This window comes from Onthophagus taurus, chromosome 10 (assembly GCF_036711975.1).
Source record: "Onthophagus taurus isolate NC chromosome 10, IU_Otau_3.0, whole genome shotgun sequence".
Classification (NCBI taxonomy): domain Eukaryota; kingdom Metazoa; phylum Arthropoda; class Insecta; order Coleoptera; family Scarabaeidae; genus Onthophagus; species Onthophagus taurus.
Genome location: NC_091975.1, coordinates 1380812 through 1391134, shown reverse-complemented (window position 1 = coordinate 1391134; position 10323 = coordinate 1380812). Strand labels below are relative to the sequence as shown.

Genomic DNA, 10323 nt, shown 5'->3' with positions numbered 1-10323 from the left:
ACAATGGTGATTGACAAGTAACTTAACTTGGGTTGGTTTTTAAAATAATCTAGGACAAAAATTAGCGTGCGCTCCTGCTCACGTTCGAAATCACACTCAGACCTACCAGTTTCGTTTGTTGATTGCAAGAACGTTTTAAATAACGTTTTCTGATTAATTAAATTCTTCAACTTGACATTGCTTGACATATAATTTAAATTTCACCGATATTGCCAACTTCGAAATGTCAAATGTCACCAATTAAATTTCATCAAAAATTATTGAAATTTCTATTTTAACAATATTTATGCATGAAATGTTGTAGTTTTATTGTTTTAACTTTGTTTTGCTGATTTCGGAACTTTTTCTTTTAGATTTCAACGTCCAGCTTCAAATATTTAATCTACGGATTTTCGTCCAATTCTTCACCAAAACTCCTATATGATGGATGGTTTTTGTTCTTGAAATGCTAAGATTATCGTTTTCAATAGTTTCAACCGGGCAAACATGAATTACAATAAGAAATTAATAAAAAATGAAATTTGAGGTTACTGTCAAAATTCTACAAAATTACTTCGTATTAACTTTACATGGATTAAATACAATAAAAAGCATAAATGGTCAACAATACATAATGAATTCTAACATATTAACAACATTTTATTAATATAAAAACAAATTCTTATAATTATTATTCAATAACGACTTGGTTATATTATTACAATACATACAATTGTTAATATCATCGTTATATAATAATTCATATTTAAATTAATCGATTCGTAAGAGATAAAATTTAAATATAAAAAGGATTTAAAATTAAAATTTGAATCGAATAACTTCGTTTCATATCCACCTGCAAGAAATTGTAAATTCACGTTTGTTCGTGAAGAGAAAGTCCCGTACGTTCTTCGTCGGTTTGTGCATAGCGGTTTATCAGTTAGTACTCTAATTTCGTTACAGAACAACCAATTCGGCAATAAATAATTTTTGTTTATCCATATTTTAATAATTGAGAAAATAAATTGAGTCTCAACCCAAATACACTTTGAATGGCAGTAATTTCTAATTAATTAATAATAATGAGGTTTAATTGGATTTTGTTTTCTCAAAAGAATATAATTAAACAAAAGTAATAAAACAAAAAGAAATTTCTGCTTCGATTATTTTATTATTACTTTTATTAAGATAACGGTGAATCGTATATTGTGTAAATAATAATTAAAGCTTAATAATTGCAACATTTTGGGAATTCCTTTTTTGGATCTTGCGGTTTATTTGATTTACGTTTTTTTGCAGAACATCTAAAAATAATTATTAATTAAGTATAATTTTTTTATTAAAATACATACGATACGTAAGTTAAGACTCCTTTATTACAGGTGACTTGCCCACAAACTTTCGGACTATAATTATTATTAACTTGGCGATCCTTCATTGGTCCGAATTCTTTTTTAAAACAACTAAAACCTTTCGCTTGCAATTTAGCGTCTGCTTTAGCTTTTTCGTAAGACTCGGTGGACAAAGAAATTTCAATAATGCACAGGAAAACGAAAAAAAGAACCCACTTCTTTGCCATTTTTACAACGAATGATTTAAAAAATAATAAAACTGATTTTATAAATAGTTACAAACGTGAATAATACAAAAAATTTTTGATAATAAATTCTTAGTAGGTGAATATAAAAACTTATTGTAGGTGATTAATTAATTTTTTATAATAAAACTGTACACCACTGTTAATAAGACTTGTGGGAAAAGCCACAATCATACATTTTATGGCTAGATGATAAATGACATTTAATTTAATAAGTACTCTTTGATGTATTGACCATCGAACTATAATCCACGATCGGCAATATTATATGTGGTTTTATAATTGTGTTAATAATTTAGTGTCGATCCCCCGCATACGCAGATTAAGGTACAGATTAAGAGCGTCCTTAATATGCCTTATAGCAAATTATAAGTTTGTATTTGACACACTTTTCATTTGTATCCTGAAACTCTTTTTGTATTAGTAGATTGAAACTCCATCTCATTTCCTCAACCATTTTCATATTTTTTCGATATCTATGCGTCTGAGAATAAAAGTACAAGAGAGCAATATTGATAAGAATAAAATTTGCTACATCTTTTGTACTAAAAGTTTTTTTGTAGCATGCTCAAATTCCTAAATATAAACATCAACTTGAAAAAATAACAAATTCGTAAAATTATCATGTTTTCATATTTTTCTCGATATCTAGGCGTCTGAGAGCAAAAAAGTAAGAGAGCAATATTGTTAAGAATAAAATTTGCTAAATCTTTTGTTCTAAAAGTTTTTCTGTAATATGCTCAAATTCCTAAATATAAGCATCAACTTGAAAAAATAACAAATTCGTAAAATTATCCTATTTTCATATTTTTCGGGATATCTATGCGTGTAAGAGCAAAAAAGTAAGAGAGCAATATTGTTAAGAATAAAATTTGCTAAATCTTTTGTTCTAAAAGTTTTTTTGTAATATGCTCAAATTCCTAAATATAAGCATCAACTTGAAAAAATAACAAATTCGTAAAATTATCATATTTTCACATTTTTTTCAATATCTATGCGTCTAAGAGCAAAAGTGTAAGAGGGCAATATTGTTAAGAATAAAATTTGCTAAATCTTTTGTTCTAAAAGTTTTTTTGTAATATGCTCAAATTCCTAAATATAAGCATCAACTTGAAAAAATTACAAATTCGTAAAATTATCATGTTTTCATATTTTTCTCGATATCTATGCGTCTGAGAGCAAAAAAGTAAGAGAGCAATATTGTTAAGAATAAAATTTGCTAAATCTTTTGTTCTAAAAGTTTTTTTGTAATATGCTCAAATTCCTAAATATAAGCATCAACTTGAAAAAATAACAAATTCGTAAAATTATCCTATTTTCATATTTTTCGGGATATCTATGCGTCTAAGAGCAAAAGTGTAAGAGAGCAATATTGTTAAGAATAAAATTTGCTAAATCTTTTGTTCTAACAGTTTTTTTGTAATATACTCAAATTCCTAAATATAAGCATCAACTTGAAAAATAACAAATTCGTAAAATTATCATATTTTCATATTTTTCGGGATATCTATGCGTCTAAGAGCAAAAGTGTAAGAGGGCAATATTGTTAAGAATAAAATTTGCTAAATCTTTTGTTCTAAAAGTTTTTCTGTAATATGCTCAAATTCCTAAATATAAGCACCAACTTGAAAAAATAACAAATTCGTAAAATTATCCTATTTTCATATTTTTCTCGATATCTATGCGTCTGAGAGCAAAAAAGTAAGAGAGCAATATTGTTAAGAATAAAATTTGCAAAATCTTTTGTTCTAACAGTTTTTTTGTAATATGCTCAAATTCCTAAATATAAGCATCAACTTGAAAAAATTACAAATTCGTAAAATTATCATGTTTTCATATTTTTCTCGATATCTATGCGTCTGAGAGCAAAAAAGTAAGAGAGCAATATTGTTAAGAATAAAATTTGCTAAATCTTTTGTTCTAAAAGTTTTTTTGTAATATGCTCAAATTCCTAAATATAAGCATCAACTTGAAAAAATAACAAATTCGTAAAATTATCCTATTTTCATATTTTTCGGGATATCTATGCGTCTAAGAGCAAAAGTGTAAGAGAGCAATATTGTTAAGAATAAAATTTGCTAAATCTTTTGTTCTAAAAGTTTTTCTGTAATGTGCTCAAATTCCTAAATATAAGCATCAACTTGAAAAAATAACAAATTCGTAAAATTATCATATTTTCACATTTTTCTCAATATCTATACATCTGATAGCAAAAGTCCAAGAGGGCAATATTGTTAAGAATAAAATTTGCTAAATCAACAAATTTTTGATTACAATAAAAATTCTTTATTCATTAAATTTCTATAAAATTAGAATGGATAATTACAACATTCTGGGAATGGTTTTGTTGGATCTTGTGGCCGATTAGTTTGACCTTCGACTTGATATGCACCACAACTAAAATAAAAAATTTAATAACATTTTAACACAAATCTTCGCACAAAACTTACAACTCATAATTTAAAACTCCACCTCCACAACTAACTTTTCCACAAGTTTTCTGACTATAATTTGTATTCACATCACCATTTTTCATTAAACCAATATTTTTATTGTAACAAGTATAACCTTGGGCTTTCAATATTGGATCATTAACCGCTGCATATTCAATTGCTACAGCAGCTAAAGAAATTTGAATCACACAAAGGAGAAGAAATAAAGGAACCAAGTTCTTTGAGCCCATTTTAAGAATAAATGTAATCTAAAGATATGCGTGGTATATATAGCGATTAAATTGTTTTTAATTTATTATTGCAGACGAATTAAAACATATTTTATCTGTTTACGCTTAACAGCTTATCATAAACCTATATTAACATTAAATACCAAAGTTTAGAGAATAAAATAAAGAGATAAGAAATTTCTTTCTTTTTTATTTATAGAGTTTGAAATCAAAAGTAACAAAAACACATTTTTTGTTGCAATAAGTATTCTTTATTCAATAAATTTCAATAAATTAGAATGGATAATTACAACATTCTGGGAAAGGTTTTGTTGGATCTTCTGGATTCATAGGTTGCCCTTCGACAATGTACGGAGAACATCTACGATACAAAAAAGTAGGATAAAATAAAATAATAACATTTAAAAAAATACTTACGTTTCATACGTTAAATATCCAGTATTACATGTAACTTTTCCGCAAATTTCTTGGCTATAGTTATCAAAGACTTGACCATCTCTCATTGGACCTAATTGTACTTTAAAACAGCTAAAACCTTTGGCTACTAACTTACGGCCTGCGGGAGCATGTTCTATAGCCGTAGCGGCTAACGAAATTTCGATAGCGCATAAAAGAACGAAAAAAAGAAGTAGTTTCGGCATCATTATTACTTTGAATATGGTAAATACAATAAACGCGCTTGTATAAATACCTCCAAACGTGTATAAAAACTAGTTTATGGTAATGGTAATAAATTAACACTAATATTTTTATACCAGTTTTAAGTTGGAATATTTAAAAAAAGTTTAAATACAACAATAGTGCGATAAGATTTTTTTTGTCTTCGAACGAAGATAAATAATGATTTTTAGGTGTAAATAAAATTTAAAAATATTTGATCAAATTTATTACAACGTTAATTCATCAGAATTAATAATTACAACATTGTGGATATGGCTTTGTTGGATCTTCTGCCTGTTTTGGTATACCTTCGACTATGACTACACCACAACTAAAATAAATATCATATTAAATAAAATTTTAAATAAATCTTTATTTAAAACTTACGATTCATAATGTAAAAGTCCATTGCCACATCCAACTGATCCGCAAACTTCTTGACTATAATTATTATTAACTTCACCATCTTTCATTAAACCAATCCCTTCGCTGAAACAAACATAACCTTGGGCTTTTAATATTAGATCATTAACCGGTGCGAACTCCATTGCTACAGCAGCTAAAGAAATTTGAATAACACAAAGGAAAAGGAAGGAAAGAACCAACTTATTTGATGCCATTTTAGGAATGAGTATAATCTGTTAAAGAAACGCGTGGTTTATATAGTGATTTGAGTTTTTATTTGACAAATATTTTATCTGCTTCCACTTCATTGCTAACTACCAAAATTAAAATAAAGTGATTAGAAATTTCTTCAAAAATTAAAAAGGATAATTACAACATTCTGGGTATGGTTTTGTTGGATCTTGTGGCCGAGTTGGTTGCCCTTCAACTTTATAAACACCACAACTAAAAAGAATTAACAAATTATTTAATAAAATTTCAAAAATAAAAACTTACGTTTCATATTGGAAGACACCTTTGTTACAACTAACTTTCATACAACTTTTCTGACTAAAATTATTGTTAGCTTCCCCGGATTTCATGGGCCCAACTTCTTTATTATAACAGGTATAACCCTGCGCTTTCAATTTCGGATCGTTAACCGGCGCATTTTCAACACTCACAGCCCCCAAAGAAATTTCGATGGTGCATAAAACTACGAAAAAAAGAACTAGTTCCTTTGACATTTTACCTGGGAGTGAAATCAAATAAAGATGCGCACACTATAAATAGGTAAAATAGTTATATAAAAAATTACTCGTCTGCGGGTGAGGTAATCTTTAATTTATTATTATCGCTTTGTTATTTGCAACTTGTTTCGAAACAAAAATGTTTGCTTACGATGGTTTTTTTTAAATGAGTTTCTACGAATCATTTAACGTTTAACTTATGAGTTTGGAATATGAAAAGAAATTGAATGAATTACAATGCGTTTTGAAACGAAACATTTTTGTTGTTGGAATTTACCTAGAAATAAAAAATTAGAGCATAGATAAATAAGAAAGCTAAACAAAAAGAATTTTTTATACTTTATACTACAAATTCATAAAATTATCATATTTTTCTCAACATCTATACGTCTGATAGCAAAAGTATAAGAGAGCAATATTGTTAAATCTTTTGTGCTAAAAGTTTTTTGTAATATGCTCAAATTCCCAAGTATAACCATCAACTTGAAAAAGCAATAAATTCGTCAAATTGTCATATTTTCATATTTTTCTCAATATCTATACGTCTGAGAGAAAAAGTGCAAGAGAGCAATATTGTTAAAAATAAAATTTGCCAAATCTTTCGTTCTAAAAGTTTTTTTGTAATACGCTCAAATTTCCAAGTATAACCATCAACTTGAAAAAGCAATAAATTCGTCAAATTATCATATTTTTCTCAATATCTATACGTCTGAGAGAAAAAGTGCAAGAGAGCAATATTGTTAAAAATAAAATTTGCCAAATCTTTCGTTCTAAAAGTTTTTTTGTAACATGCTCAAATTCCCAAGTATAACCATCAACTTGAAAAAGCAATAAATTCGTCAAATTATCATATTTTCATATTTTTCTCAATATCTATACGTCTGAGAGAAAAAGTGCAAGAGAGCAATATTGTTAAAAATAAAATTTGCCAAATCTTTCGTTCTAAAAGTTTTTTTGTAACATGCTCAAATTTCCAAGTATAACCATCAACTTGAAAAAGCAATAAATTCGTCAAATTATCATATTTTCATATTTTTCTCAATATTTATACGTCTGAGAGAAAAAGTGCAAGAGAGCAATATTGTTAAAAATAAAATTTGCCAAATTTTTCGTTCTAAAAGTTTTTTTGTAACATGCTCAAATTTCCAAGTATAACCATCAACTTGAAAAAGCAATAAATTCGTCAAATTATCATATTTTCATATTTTTCTCAATATTTATACGTCTGAGAGAAAAAGTGCAAGAGAGCAATATTGTTAAAAATAAAATTTGCCAAATCTTTCGTTCTAAAAGTTTTTTTATAACATGCTCAAATTTCCAAGTATAACCATCAACTTGAAAAAGCAATAAATTCGTCAAATTATCATATTTTTCTCAATATTTATACGTCTGAGAGAAAAAGTGCAAGAGAGCAATATTGTTAAAAATAAAATTTGCCAAATCTTTCGTTCTAAAAGTTTTTTTGTAATATGCTCCAATTTCCAAGTATAACCATCAACTTGAAAAAGCAATAAATTATCATATTTTCATATTTTTCTCAATATCTATACGTCTGAGAGAAAAAGTGCAAGAGAGCAATATTGTTAAAAATAAAATTTGCCAAATCTTTCGTTCTAAAAGTTTTTTTTTAATACGCTCAAATTTCCAAGTATAACCATCAACTTGAAAAAGCAATAAATTCGTCAAATTATCATATTTTCATATTTTTCTCAATATCTATACGTCTGAGAGAAAAAGTGCAAGAGAGCAATATTGTTAAAAACAAAATTTGCCAAATCTTTCGTTCTAAAAGTTTTTTTGTAATGCGCTCAAATTTCCAAGTATAACTATCAACTTGAAAAAGCAATAAATTCGTCAAATTATCATATTTTCATATTTTTCTCAATATCTATACGTCTGAGAGAAAAAGTGCAAGAGAGCAATATTGTTAAAAATAAAATTTGCCAAATCTTTCGTTCTAAAAGTTTTTTTGTAATATGCTCAAATTTCCAAGTATAACCATCAACTTGAAAAAGCAATAAATTCGTCAAATTATCATATTTTCATATTTTTCTCAATATCTATATGTCTGAGAGAAAAAGTGCAAGAGAGCAATATTGTTAAAAATAAAATTTGCCAAATCTTTCCTTCTAAAAGTTTTTTTGTAATATGCTCAAATTTCCAAGTATAACCATCAACTTGAAAAAGCAATAAATTCGTCGAATTATCATATTTTCATATTTTTCTCAATATCTATACGTCTGAGAGAAAAAGTGCAAGAGAGCAATATTGTTAAAAATAAAATTTGCCAAATCTTTCGTTCTAAAAGTTTTTTTGTAATACGCTCAAATTTCCAAGTATAACCATCAACTTGAAAAAGCAATAAATTATCATATTTTCATATTTTTCTCAATATCTATACATCTGAGAGAAAAAGTGTAAGAGAGCAATATTGTTAAAAATAAAATTTGCCAAATCTTTCGTTCTAAAAGTTTTTTTGTAATATGCTCAAATTTCCAAGTATAACCATCAACTTGAAAAGATAACAAATTCGTAAATTTATCATATTTTCATATTTTTCTCAATATCTATACGTCTGATAGCAGAAGTGCAAGAGAACAATATTGTTAAGAATACAATTTGCTAAATATTTCGTTCTAAAAGCTATGATTACTGGCACTAATGGATTTTTCCCATTTCCACATGCAACTAAACTGGTGCCAGTAATCCATGCATGTGGAAACGTATCTTAAAGAGTTGGCATGAATGCAACTTCATCCAGATTAGATGTTCCCGTCACAAAATAACAAGTGGTCGCTTGTTAAGTTATTACTAATTAATAAAGATATTATGTGACAACTAAACATAAAACAATAAATACAATATTTAGTATAAATGATCTTCAAACGCTTTTTTATAACCACAAAAAATTTCATTAGATAATTCAAGGAAATGTTTTCCTTAAATCAACTTAATTTTATCATCAATTTCTAAGTAATCAATTATTCTGTTTATAATGAATTCATAAGAAATTATGTATTTACAAGAACGATAAAAAAAAGATAATTAAATGAAACATGTTTGTTTTATTTTCTGTTATCATTAAAAATAACTGTTCACTTCTTCGAAACAACATTAAATTCTTACCAAGAATTACAACCAATATCATTTCGAGTTTCTTCGTACGTTTATTTTTTTTTATTCCTCTTAATTTTTTTGTTGCGGTCGACGACAGTATTTTCGGTCACTCATTAAAGCGACCGGTCCCCGAAGCGAACGTTCAAGAACAATGGCACGTAAAACGCGATGGTATTAAGGTCTTCGGAACGCTTTTCGGCGTCCGTAAATTGAAGGGGATGCCGCGTTCTCAGACCGTTGTAAACAACATAATTCCTGACAGCTGAAAAGAAAACGACGGCCACAACATCGTCTTCGAACGGGGCATCGGGAAATTGGGTTGAGCACCACCTCCTTTTCTTCCTCACCTTCTTCTCTCACTCTCCGTTGCTTGATAATAATTGGAACCGTGCAAATGTTGCATCGTAACTCTTCGGTCGCCTTTTTTTAATTAGCGTCCCATTGTGAATAGCGTGGGGAGAAAGTGCCTCGAATTCGCACTTAGCGAGAGAAGAGAACATTTAACTGGCCGAGAAGAGACACCTTTTCGAAAGATATATTCGAGAGAGGTCGCTCAAAAGTGTAACGCAAAGGCTCGTCCTCAATGGACAATACGACGCCTCCTTACTAACTCAAGATTATTCAAGAAAAAAAATAACGTCCGGAACAATAATCGTGTTCGATGAAAAGACTTAAATAATAGATTCAGGTTACCATCGACAATAGAAATTGGGACGATGGGATTAACTCGACGCGATATTTCAAAAAGTTCTTAATCACCATTCAATGATTTCAATACTTAGTCTTAGTTGTATTCAAATCATGATTTATATTATTAAGGTTAAAGTTTTTATCTATTTTCTCACTAAATTAATATTTTAAATTTTAAAACTTCCTTGTCAAAATCGTTATTTACTAAGCAACTCCATTATCCAACTAAAAAAACAAATCTATGTTCTGCAACACTACTTCAGGAGTTGCTTGGTGAGTCTCAAGGATATATTATATTCTTTACCTAACTTATTTTAGTACCTATAATAATTAATAATAAGTCCTATTGTTTACCAAAACAATGAATTTCCGATTTATTATTCAGTAGCATTAATTCTTTATGGTTACTTTTCTTTATAAATAATCACGTTCTTCCATTTCTAAGCTTTGAGAATAAAACAGCG

At 28.0% G+C, this 10323-nt stretch overlaps 2 long non-coding RNA genes across 2 annotated transcripts; both read right to left on the bottom strand.

Moving 5' to 3' along the window:
• Window positions 1-3839: 3839 nt before the first annotated feature.
• On the bottom strand, window positions 3840-4268 carry LOC111413584 (uncharacterized). The gene is made up of 2 exons (XR_011641578.1): window positions 4027-4268; window positions 3840-3973 (listed from the first exon to the last, which is right to left on the bottom strand). It is a non-coding gene; the product is annotated as an uncharacterized lncRNA (long non-coding RNA).
• An 881-nt stretch (window positions 4269-5149) lies between these two features.
• LOC111413612 (uncharacterized) lies at window positions 5150-6083 on the bottom strand. Its single transcript, XR_011641638.1, has 3 exons — window positions 5820-6083; window positions 5307-5768; window positions 5150-5250 (listed from the first exon to the last, which is right to left on the bottom strand). It is a non-coding gene; the product is annotated as an uncharacterized lncRNA (long non-coding RNA).
• Window positions 6084-10323: the final 4240 nt, after the last annotated feature.